Raw genomic sequence first — 13,056 nt, forward strand, 5'->3', positions numbered from 1 at the left:
TTCAACTGTTATTTATAAACCACTGAGTTTTATGGCATAGTACCTAATTCATGGTTGAAATTTTAGAATGTCAGCTATAATGTCTCTGTGTCTGTATGTATATTTGAATCTACATACGTATGTTATGGATATGTGCTATTTTTTTCTGGCTGGTAGTGCGAAAATTAATTTGTAAAAGAGCTGTATTTGGTTGGCTTAAAAATAAGTACTTATCAAACTAAGTATTTCTAAACCCCAAAATGTAGACAATAACCCAAGTGTTTTACAAGTTAACATGATCTGAGATAATCTTTGGTGAATAAAATTTGTTGCTTTAATTAAAATAGGCACCTCTTCATAGTTACTAGCATTAAATATAATGCAGACATAGAACTTTTATTTTATCTGGGTTTACTAGTTCAATAAGTTCATATTATCTGTTAGAAAATGTGGCAGCAAGAAAAATAGATTGGGATAATGGTTGACTTTGTCTCATGTCTCCTGGTTTTTGTGAGTAGTCTAAATGTAATTGTTGGAAGCAAGTGATTTAGATAAAGTGGGATAGGAGTTTTTGTGTAAACTTTTCAACAATCATTATGTTTTACACTATGTGTCCTTAAAAAAAAGTTTTCCAGGGTAACCTGGGTGGCTCAGTCAGTTAAGCATCTGACTCTCGATTTCGACTCAGGTCATGATCTCACAGTTGGTGAGATTGAGCCTCGAGTTGTCTATGCTGTCAGGGTGGAGTCTCTCTCTCTGTCCTCTGTTCACACACATACTCTCTCTCTCTCAAAATAAATAAACATTAAAAATATAGTTTTCCAACTCTCTTTGATAAGTTGAAACTTTACCGTTCTGCTAAGTTAAATGATGGAAATATATTGTATATCTAGGTTACAGTTGACTTATGAACAATATGGGGGTTAAGGTCACTGACACTCCACACAGGCAAAAATCCATGTATAACTTTTGACTCCCCAAAGGCTTAATTACTACTAACAGCCTATCATCCCCATGACTTACGCATTTCATAACTGTTAGCCTGTACCTCCCACTCCCATACATCCATTTTGCTTGTCCTGTCTGTCAACCACTAGTTTGTTCCCTGTATTTATGGGACATTTTCTGCCTGGTTTGTTTTGCTTGTTAGCCCCCACATAGAAGTATATATTTGTCTTTCCTCAGCGGATTATTTCACATAGCATAATACCCTCTAGGTCCATCCACATTGCCACAAATGGCAAGATTTCGTTTTTTATGGCTGAGTAATATTCCACTTAAATAGATATAAATAAAAAATAGATTAAAAATGAATGAATAAATATCAATCACTTCTTCTGTACCAATTCATCTATTAATAGATACTGAGGTTGTTTCTGTAACTTGGCTATTATAAATAATGTTGCAATCAACATACAAGGGAATATTTGTATTTGAATTTGTATTTTCATTTTCTTTGGTAAATACCCAATAGTGGAATTACTGGGTTAGAGAGTATTGCTATTTTTTTTTTTTAATTTTTGAGGAACTTTTACACTGTTTTCCACAGTGGCTGTATTAATTTACATTTCCACCAACAGTATACAAGGGCTCATTTTTCTCTGTATCCTTGCCACCATTTGTTATTTCTTGTCATTTTTATACTATCCATTTTCAAGAATATAAGGTGATATTTCATTGTAGCTTTGACTTGTGTGTCTCTTGTGATTGGTGATTTTGAGCATCTTTTCATATATAATGGCCATCTTTATTTTTTCTTTGGAAAAATATTCATGTCTGCTGGCCATTTTTAATCAGATTATTTGCTTTTTTGGTATTGCATTGTATAAACTGTCTATATGTTTTGGATACTAACCCCTTATTGGATATATCATTTGCAAATATTTTCACCCATTTACTAGATTTACTTTTTGTTTTGTTGATGGTTTTCTTCACTATGCAAAAGCTTTTTATTTTGGTGTAGTCCCAATAGTTAAGTTTACTTTTTCTTTAGCTTCCTTTGACTCAGGAGACCTATTGTTGCTATGGCTGATGTCAGAGAAATTACTCTGTGTGCTCTCTTCTAGGGTTTTATGGTTTCAGGTCTCACATATGGGTCATTAATCCATTTTAAATTTATTTTTGTGCATGGTGTAAGAACATGGTTCAGTTTCAACCTTTTGCATGTAGCCGTTCAATTTTCCCAGAATGATTTATTGAAGATGGTCTTTTCTCCATTTTATATTCTTGCCTCCTCTGTCATAGATTAATTGACACTCTAGGTGTAAGTTTATTTATGAGCTCTCTATTCTGTTTCATTGATCTATGTGTCTATTTTTATGCCAGCTCCATCCTGTCTTGATTATTATAGCTTTGTAGTGTATCTTGAAATCTGGGATTTTTGTACCTCTAGCTTTGTTCTTATTGCTCAAGATTGCCTTGGCTATTTAAGGTTTTGTGATTCCATACAAATAGGATTATTTGCTCAAGCTCTGTGGAAAATGCTGTTGGTATTTTAATAGGTATGGCAGTGAATCCATAGATTGCTTGGGATAGTACGGTAGTAATTTTAACAATAGTAATTCTTTCTATCTGTAAGCATGGGATTTCTTTCCATTGCTTTGTGTCATCTTCAATGTCTTTCTTTCATCAATATTTTAGTTTTCAGAGGGTTTGTTCCCAAGTATTTATTCTCTTTGGTGCAACTATAAGTGGAATTGCTTTTTAATCTTTCTCATATGTCATTATTAGTGTATAGAAATGGAACAGATGTCTGTATATCCTGTATCCTGCCATTGACTGAATTTATTCTTCTAGGTTTTTTTGGTGGAGTCTATAGGACTTTCTATGTATAGCATCATGTCATGTGCAAATAGTGACAGTTTAACTTCTTCCTTACCAATTTCAATGCCATTTCTTTGTTCTTGTCCCAGTGCTGAAGCTAGGACTTCCATTACAATGTTGAATAAAAGTGGTGAGAGTGGACAACCTTCTCTTGTTCCTGATCTTAGAGGAAAAGGTCTCAGTTTTTCACCAGTGAGTATGATGCTAGCTGTGGATTTGTCATATGTTATGTTCCCTCATATGTGTATGTTGAATTTCATCAAATGATTTTCTGCATATATTGGGGTCATCACATGATTTTTTTATCCTTCATTTTGTTACACTGATCGATTTGCAGATTTTGAACCATCCTTGGCATCCCCAGAATAAATCAGATTTGGTGAATGATCCTTTTATTGAATAAGGTTTGCTAATATTTTGTTAAGGATTTTTGCATCTATGTTCATTGGGAATATTCTCCTGTTGTCATCTTTTGTAGTTTATTTATCTGGTTTTGGTAGCAGGGTAATGCTGACCTTGAAGAATGTATTTAGAAGCTTTTTCCACTTCGATTTTTTTTGGAATAGTTTGAGGGGAATAGGTATTAACTTCTCCTTCAATGTGTGGTGGAATTTGCCTGTGCAGCTATCTGGTCCCAGACTGTTATTAGTTGGGAGTTGTTTTTTTCTGCTTCAATTTCATTACTATTAATTGATCTGTTCAGCTTTTCTATTTCTCTGACTCATTTTTGGAAGACTGTTTCTAGGAATGTATCCATTTCGTCTAGGTTGTCCAACTTGTTGGAATATAATTTTTCATAGTTGTTTTTGTAATCCTTTGTATTTCTGTGATGTCAGTTGTTATTTCTCCTATTTCTTATTTGGGTCTTCTCTCCTTTTTCTTGATGGGTCTACCCAAAGTTTTATTAATTTTATCTCAGGGAGTTCATCCACTCTTCATTTCAGTCATGTAACTATGTTTACGATCATTACTTTGAATTCCTTATTACACAGATTGCTTATCTCCGTTCAGTTCTTTTTCTGAGGTTGTGCTCCCTTGTCTCCTCATTTTGCTTGACCTTCCATATTTGTTTTTAGGAATACTTGATACAGCTACTTCTCCTAAACCTTTTGTCCTCAAACTATTCCAAACTTCCAAAGTCATTCAATGAGGCCAGCATTACCCTAATACCAAAACCACACAAATACATCACAGGGAAAATAAATAAATAAATAAATAAAAACAAAAAAACACTACAGACCAAGATCAAAAATCCTCAACAAAATATTAGCAAACCAAGTATAACAGTACATTAAAATGTTTTTCACCATGATTAAGGGGGATGTATTCGAGAGATACAAGTGTGATTTAGTATTTGTGATATAGCACATTAACAAGAGGAAGGATAAAAACCATATAGTCATCTCAATATGTGCAAAAAACAGCATTTAATAAAACTCAACATCTGTTCACGATAAAAACCCTCAACAAAGTGGGTTTAGAGAAAACCTTCCTCAACATAATAAAGGCCTTATATGAAAAACCCACAGTGAACATCATATTCAATGGTAAAAAACTGAAAGCTTTACCTCTAAGGTCAGGAAAAAAGACAAAGATGCCCACTCTCACCACTTTTATTTACACACAGTACTGGAAGTCCTAGCTATAGTAATCAGACAAGAAATAAAAGGCATCCAAATCAATAAGGAAGAAGTAAAACATGATAGTATATATAGAAAACCCTGAAGACTTCATCAAAAAATGAATAATGGGGGCACCTGGGTGGCTCAGTCGGTTAAGTGTCCGACTTCGGCTCAGGTCATGATCTCACGGTTCGTGAGTTCAAGCCCCTCCCCTGTTCATGCTCTGTCTCAAAAATAAAACATTAAAAAAAAATTTAAAAACAATAAAAAAATTTAAAAAAACGAATAATGAAGAAACAGACACAGAAAATAAGAAGATAATCCTATTTACAATTTCAACAAAAGGAATAAAATTTCTACGGAATAAATTTAATCATAGAGGTGAAAGACTTATAATTTGAAAACTGTAAGACAGTGATGAAAGAAACTGAAGAAGACACTAACAAGTGGAAATACATTCGATGCTTGTGGATTGGAAGAATTATTATTAAAATGTCCATACTACCCAAAGCAATCTATAGATTCAATGCAATCCCTATCAAAATACCAACCGCATTTTTCGCAGAACTAGGATAATCCTAAAATTTATATGGAATCACAGAAGACTTTGAACAGCCAAGACAATCAGAACAAAGCTAGAGGTATGACAATCCCAGATTTCAAGATACACTCTGACGTTCTAATCAAAACAGTATGGTACTGGCACAATAATCAACATGAATATATATACATATATATATATATATATATACACACATATATATACATATATATATATACACGTATATATATACATGTATATACGTACATATATATACGTGTATATATATATACATACACAGATCGATGGAACAGAAAACAGAGCTTAGAACAAACTCATGCCTAAGTGGTCAATCTATGACAGGAATAGACAATGGGGGAAAAGACAGCTTTTTCAAAAAAAAATGGTGTTGGAAAAACTGAAAAGCTACACACAGGTGAATGAAACTGGACCACTTTCTTATACTCTACACAAAAATAAACTCAAAATGGATGAAATACCTAAATGTGAGACCTTAAACAATAAAACCCTTAAAAGAAAACAGGCACTAATCTCTTAGACTTATGACTATGTCTCCACACAAGGCAAACAAAATAAATAATAAACTATTGGGACCACAGCAAAGAAAACCATCAACAAAATGAAAAGGCAACATAATGAATGAGAGAAAATATTTGCAAAATATATATCCAATAAAGGGTGAATATCCAAAATATATAAAGATCTTGTACGAGTCAACACCAAAAAAATAATTACAAAATTAGAGGATTTGAATAAACATTTTTTTAAAAAAGAGATACAGATGGTCAACAGATACAGAAAAGATCCTCAACATCATTAATCATCAGGAAATGCAAATCAAAACCACAATTAAGGATCATGTCCTAGAAATCAGAATGGGTAGCATCAAAAACACAAGAAGTAAGTGTTGGTGAAGATGTGAATAAATGGGAACCCTCATGAACGATTGGTGGCAAATGTGAATTGGTGCAACCACTGTGGAAAACCGTAAGGAGTTTTCTCCAAACATTAAAAAGATAAATACCCTATGATCCAATAATTTCACTACTAAGTATTTATCCCCCCAAAACAAAAATATATACGCACCTTGATGTTCATCCCATCCTTATTTATGTTAGCCAAGATATGAAGGCAACCCAAGTGTCCATTTATAGACAAAGGGACAAAGAAGGTATTATACATATACACCCACACTCACCCTAGACTATACTGGCCACAGCATGGATAGACCTAGCAGGTATTATGCTAAATGAAATAAGTCAGAGAAAAACAAACACCATGATTTCACTTACATGTGGAATCTAAAAAACAAAAGAAAACAAACCAAGAGATTCTTAAATATACAAAACACACTGGTGGTTCCCAGAGGCAAGTTTTGGGGGGAGGTGGTGAGTGAAATACCTGAAGGAGATTAAGAGGTACAAATTTTAAGTTATAAAATAAATAAGTGACGAGGAAAAAAGCATAGCAGAGGGAATATAGTCAATAATACTGTATGGTTACAGATGGTAGCTACATTTGTGGTGAGCATAGCATAACATAGAGTTGTTGAATCAATATGTTGTACACCTGAAACTGATATAATAGAACATTGTATGAAAACCCTACTTCAAAAAAAACAGTTTCAACGAGATTCCTTATGAAAAGTTCCAGCACAGCATATTTAAAAAGATCCAATATGGTCGATAGCTATATTCTTGTTCCACTTATATAATCAGACCAAATTTATTCAAACTACACTTAATTTGCAAACAAATTAGTTTTATTGTGATTATTTTTAGTAGAAATCTGGGTGATCATAGAAAAATTATGTTTACACCGTTGAAAATAACTGGATTCTAGTGCTATTGGTTTTAAGGTTTTATTTTCTACTTATGGACTGGATCCTGAATTCTTCTAGCTTCTTCAAAATCTGGCTATGAATTTCCAAACTGAAGTTTGCAATTACCTCCTACCCTTGTGACTTGTGTAGTTTTTGTTCTTAGTAATTTTTTCCTGATGGCTACAAACTGAAGGGGGACAACTTGATGTAAACATCAGAGAAATAACTACTGCAGTGCTTGTATATACAATCCTCATGCCTACTGCTGTGTGGGCCACTCACAAAGTTTACCTGAACACATGATGACATCATCAGAGACACTGAAACAGCAAAAGATGCTTTGAGCCAGGCATCTAGAAATCTTCTGGACCGTTGTTGCCCTCAGGACTCAGACTGGTGTTATAGTCTGCTCCAACAATTTCCCTTCATTCTTCTTTTGTTTCTATTGCAATGCCTCATATTAAATACAAGATTGCTCATACTATAAAGGCTGAAATCTGAAAGTGCAAGGACACTACTGTTTAACTGGATTGGCCTCAGGACCAAGAAGACACTGGTTTGATGAGATAGGAAGAAATGATTGTGAATCCTCTTACTTCAAGGTGCAAAGGTGGGACTGAAGGGGAGCCAAATATATGACCCAAAAATATGCCTCTGTGGCATAAGAGTTATTGAGCTGATAATTACAATACAGCAGACATAGTAAATGCTCTGAAAACAAAGTAGAAATCAACTTAAAAAAATTTTTTTTAATGTTTATTGATTTTTGAGACAGAGCATGAACGGGGGAGGGTCAGAGAGAGAGGGAGGCACAGAATCTGAAGCAGGCTCCAGGCTCTGAGCTGTCAGCACAGAGCCCGACGCAGGGCTTGAACTCACGGACTGTGAGATCATGACCTGAGCCGAAGTCAGACACTTTACTGACAGAACCACCCAGGCGCCCCAAGTAATCAACTTTTTGTAAGAGACATTTAGATGTATGAGGGACTTCTTCATTTCTAAGCCTGTCTGTCTCTATACCAGGAGATCTCCAGAAATCATCACCACTGAAGAAGGCAAAGACTTAAATCTGCATAACAACCCTATTCTTATTTATCGTGTTTTACCTGATCACTTCCCCAAACTGGCTCCCCCCACCCCAGCTTCCTTTGTCTTTAGCTGATGATGGTATTTAAGGTGGTAGCTTGGGCCATTTCAGGGAGGTACCTGGTATCTCACATATACACAGGAGGTATGCATGTTATTAAACTTCTGTTTTTCTCCTATTAATCACTTTTGTTTATTAGAAGGAGGCCTCAGCAAAGAATTTAGGGTAAAGGGAAAAATTTTTTTCCTCTTCTACAATGTTACGATCTTAAGCTTGAAATTTAGAAACTCTGGCAGAATTCCTCCTTCTTTGGGGACATGAAGCTTTGCTCTTAGGGCCTTCAACTGATTGGATGTAGCCCATAGACAGTGAGTAAAACAGTATCCTTCCAAAAGTCTACTGATAGTTAATCACATTTTAAAAATACCATCACAGCAGCATCTAGACTGGTATTTGATTCAACAAGGCGGTATCTAGCCTAGCCAAGGTGACACATAAAATTAACCATCAACCTCTGTAAGATATTTTGATTTTAAGTGAAAGTAAGTTTCAACATTTTTCAAAATCAATAAACAAAAGTCCCTTCACAAAATTTAACAACTGTCTATATTAGTTTTTCTACCTATTAGATAATTTTATTTCCAGCCATTTTTCTGTCTAGTACTCTGCCTATATTAACTATTTTTGAATGCAATTAAAACAAAATCAACACAGATGGCTGGATGACTTAAAAATATATTGTAGTTAATCCTATTAACAAAATAATTCTTAAATATTTAATATTTTCTTAAGAAAATATTACTTTTATTATACAAAAGAGGGAAACAAGTTCAGAATGTTGTAATTTGCCTCTCTGATAATTCAACTAGTAAGTGGATGAGCACCATATAAATGCAAGCCTGTTGAATTCCAAAGCCCTTACTCTTCCCATTAGTGTGTTTCATGCTCTCTCAAAACTACCTTTGTAACTCTTTCCTATCTCTGCAGAAATGTTGTTGCTGTCTACTCATAAGAGTTCTCGGCAAGATTATTTTCCCTGAGACTAAAACTCCTATTATAAATACATTTGTGGCAATAAGCACCAAACCTAAAGTAAACACATGCAAAAAGGGGAAAAAAGAAAAATCCCTATAAACTTCAACTTAGGAATATAAAGGCAGCTGAGGAAGCGGTCAATTACACAAAACAGGTAAAGAGATAAAGCACAGTAATGGCACAAGGACCAAGCAACCACAGATCTTAGAAAGTACTGAGCAGGGGAGCAAATTGTTCCTTTTGGAAGGAGATTTCTTTGAAATACAAATGCCATGTTTTCCATTTGTCAACATGGACTCAAGGAATCACACAGAAAAGCTGTATTTGTGGGAAGCAGTCTGAATCTTTGGCAGCAGAGTAGAAAAAAAGTTTTCAGTTGTGTTGTTTCTGGCAGCCTCCTGCCATCTCCCCACACTCCAGGAGACTTCAGGAAACAATAATTAAAAGGAGTTTGACACAGCATCAACAGAGATATTTAAAAATATGCACAAGACCATCATACTAACACAAATGAAGAATATTAACCAGAAAAACATCACTATGGATCATTTAAAAATCAAAACCGAATATCACGGGAAAGTCTAAAGTTCAGAAAAATCCAATTAATGCAATAATTGATCATGAAAAGTGTACTCCCACAGCACCACACAAAATACCTCAAAAATGCAAACAATAGCAGTAACTCTTACCAGTAAAATGTCAACATAGCCCATTTTTTTTTAAAGAAATAATTGTTCGAAAAAGGTGAAATATCTGTAACTCACACCATAGAAAAGTGACCAATCTCCCTAATTATAGTTTCTGGAAATCTAGAAGAAAAAGAACTAAGGAAAATTAAAATTGGCTGAATATCTATTAGTCATTTGATAGAAAAGGAAATAAAAAGCACTGCTAAACATGTGAAAAAAACTCATTAATAAGAAAATGCAAATTAAAACCGCATCGAGCTTGGTAGACCACACTGGCCTTCTTAGTGAATCATGCCGCCATGTAGTAATGCTGTGCCAGTATTCACTGTGATCTCCTTACCTTTTTAGTGCACACCAACTCCAGGACTGCTTCCCCTCCCTGCAGCCAACACCTGCATCCTTTTATGGCATGCTGCCCTTGGCCTGCCGGAATTGTTATGCCTCAAATGGAGAAATCCAGAAGTGCCTATAAATTCTTTCATTTACCCAAAGCAATGACCAATGAATGCAGAAGTATAAACACTCCAGCTTCATTGTGACTTGATTAGGATATTAAAGGTGTGATATCCACTGCTGTGTCCTCCCCTGGGGTAACTGAGGTAATATTACCTTCCACTCATATTGCTTGCCATCCTTGATATCCCGTCCCACTTTCCTACTCTTTTACTGGCTTTCCTTGATAATACTTACTATTGAGTGATTTTCACCTGAACACTTGTCTCAGGTTTTATTTCCTAGGAATCCAACTGAAGATGTCATCTAAGCTTTATTTCAATAGGATTTCATGGATCCTCCAACAAGTCAAAAAAGATGGAAATGGGCAGATCATTGAAGCTAGGACATAAAGGAGAAAAATTTTCAAGTATGGAAACATGTATACTGACTTCATATATTTGACCATCTTTCTGGCATATAGAAATTTGACTAAAAGCAAATAGACCAGAAGCTTTCCAGGTTTTTTGAGGGTGTTTCACTGTTAAAGCAACCACTAGTTTGACCTTCAAAGCCTGCGGCTATTTAATACCTCAGACAACCCCAAGGCTGCATAGTCCTCCAGAGGGGAATTCTACCCAATGCCCATTTCAGAAGTGCACATTATGGCTAAAATAAAAGGGAAAGCTTCTAAGAGGAAAAGCCCTGACCCACAGAAGAAAATAGACTCCCAAGTAACAACTACTGGATGTGCTAAACCAGAAACTTAATCCCTGGGGAGACGGAGAATGTTGATAGTCCTTGCCTGGCAAGATTTAATAACTGTTATGAAGAATACCTACTTTGTGTTCCCCATTCCACATCTTCTCCAAAGAGAAGTGTTTGTTGTAGATATTCTGTGCTCACTCCATTCTCCGTCATTCTATATTGGGAATAGTAGGGTTTGAGAAGAAGTAAAATACTTTCATTTTAGCTTTTAGAGTGCTAAACAAAGAATGGACATACACATAACTGAAGGAAAGTATTTTACCAAGCCTAAGCACCTTGGACCTTGCAATGTAAGCAATAATTAAATGGAAGTTTGACTCCTTTGGGGAGGATTAAGTAATAATAGGTATAAGAAGAGTGGACTGTGGAAGGCAGAACTAGTTGTGCATATATATATATATATCCATTGTTCTAGCTTTAGTAATAGAACCCCTAAATTTTAGAGGGCATGTGGATTTAGCATGGCCTGCCAGCTAAAGACACCTTTCAACCTTTGTGCATAGATGTGGCAAGGCAACGTAAATGAGTTCTAACTAAAGGTATATGAACAGAAATGATGAGTTCGACATTCAGTTTATGCTCTTAAGGAAAATGGGTATGGCTTCCCCTGTCCTTTTCTCTTATTTCTGCAGCTAAAATGTGCTCCTGCTTGTGAAAGCTGAATAGCATGACCATATCAAACCTGGACTACTTAAGGTTGGAATGTTACAGGAAAGGGAAACACTTTAGAACCACTTTTTTAACCACTTTTGTCTGGGCCTTTGATTGAGCTGCTCAGCTAGTATCCTAAGGAATACTAAGAAGAATACATTTGCATACAGTCATGAGTTTAAACTTCTAAGAACACATACATCACCTAATTCATCTTGTCTTCAAAGAGGGGAATATTAATTGTAAGTGGACTTTGAATGCTCTAGGCTTCCTAGAAGACAAAAAACACTTGCATCAGTTATTGGACAAGGCTACTAAAGACAGACTTCACATTTATGATAATAAACTATCATTAAGTTTTATAATAAAATATTTAATGTTTCTAATCTCTCACTTTAGATTTTCATTTTCAATCTTAACATCCTATAAAGGAGGTTCTATTATCATGTCTATTTTACAGATGAGAAAACTGAAGTGGAGAGATAGGTAAGTAACAGTGGAGATTAGGATCCAAGCAATCTGAATCAATATTCTGGGCTTGTAACTGTCACTGTCTACCCCTCTCCTATGTATAGTATAGTTCAAGGACTTGCAGGAAAAGCCTTATTTTCAGGAAATAGACTGATGTATCCAAGACTATGTAAGAGATGCTAAGGAAAATTAGCAAAAGACATCTCAAAATCCAGGCTTGGGACCCGAAGATATAAATATCTACATTTGTTTGGAAAACAACATGTTTACAGGTGAATTAAAGAGGATGGGTATGGAAATAAGTTTTTGTTACACCAAATTTAAGCATTACCTTACCCGGCTTCTGTTCTGAAAAGGTGGTAAACAGTATCAGAAAACCTTTATAAAAAAAAAATAGTTTCAGTTTGGTTCTACCATTTCTCAGAAAGTAAACTATCCCTGTATTCTGATTTTCTCTGAAAATTGAGATCTCCAGTCTCCTAGAGGGAATGACTTCCACTCTGTGTGTAGTACTGCCGGCCATCTCAACCACAGAGCACTGGTTTAACCCGCTCAGGAAAAAGTAAAAAAAAAAAAACGTATAAAATTGAGTGGAGCAGTAGGTCTTAAAGGCCAGTAATGACCCAGTTTAGAATCAATGAGAGCATTGGGAAAGGAGACAAGGAATCGTGAAAGAAGGTAAGCAAAGTACATGAAATTTGATTTAGCCTGGGAGAGGAAAGCTGAGTATTATTCCAAAAACCTTGTAAAAAGGAGCTGAAAAAAAATCCAAGCACAGCTGAGGATAGAAGTATACATTAGAAGCAAATGTCTTTCAATGCATAAACTCCCTGAAATGTCAAATGGACATTAATTATCTAGGAACCACTCTGATGATATCCTGTTGTTAATTCATTTGTCAGACAGCAGAAGTTAGCAAGCCCCAGAAGGAAGCCATCAAATGTGTAACAGACAGGGAGACTTGGCAGGCAGGCAGGGAGATTTTGGCCAAGCCCATACTAAACCACTTAAGGAAATGTAAAACTTAAAGACTGTCCTGAGTCAGTCCCGGAACTGAAGACCTGGCAGATTTAGGCCTGAAGGACAAAAATATATATTTACTTACATACGTATGA

General features: G+C 35.3%; 1 long non-coding RNA gene across 1 annotated transcript; it reads right to left on the reverse strand.

Annotated features, from left to right (window-relative positions):
- Positions 1-10,903: 10,903 nt before the first annotated feature.
- On the reverse strand, positions 10,904-12,314 carry LOC122230660. Its single transcript, XR_006207692.1, has 3 exons — positions 12,278-12,314; positions 11,676-11,741; positions 10,904-10,973 (listed from the first exon to the last, which is right to left on the reverse strand). It is a non-coding gene; the product is annotated as an uncharacterized LOC122230660 (long non-coding RNA).
- Between the last annotated feature and the right edge of the window lie 742 nt (positions 12,315-13,056).

This window comes from Panthera tigris, chromosome C2, assembly GCF_018350195.1.
Source record: "Panthera tigris isolate Pti1 chromosome C2, P.tigris_Pti1_mat1.1, whole genome shotgun sequence".
Lineage (NCBI taxonomy): Eukaryota > Metazoa > Chordata > Mammalia > Carnivora > Felidae > Panthera > Panthera tigris.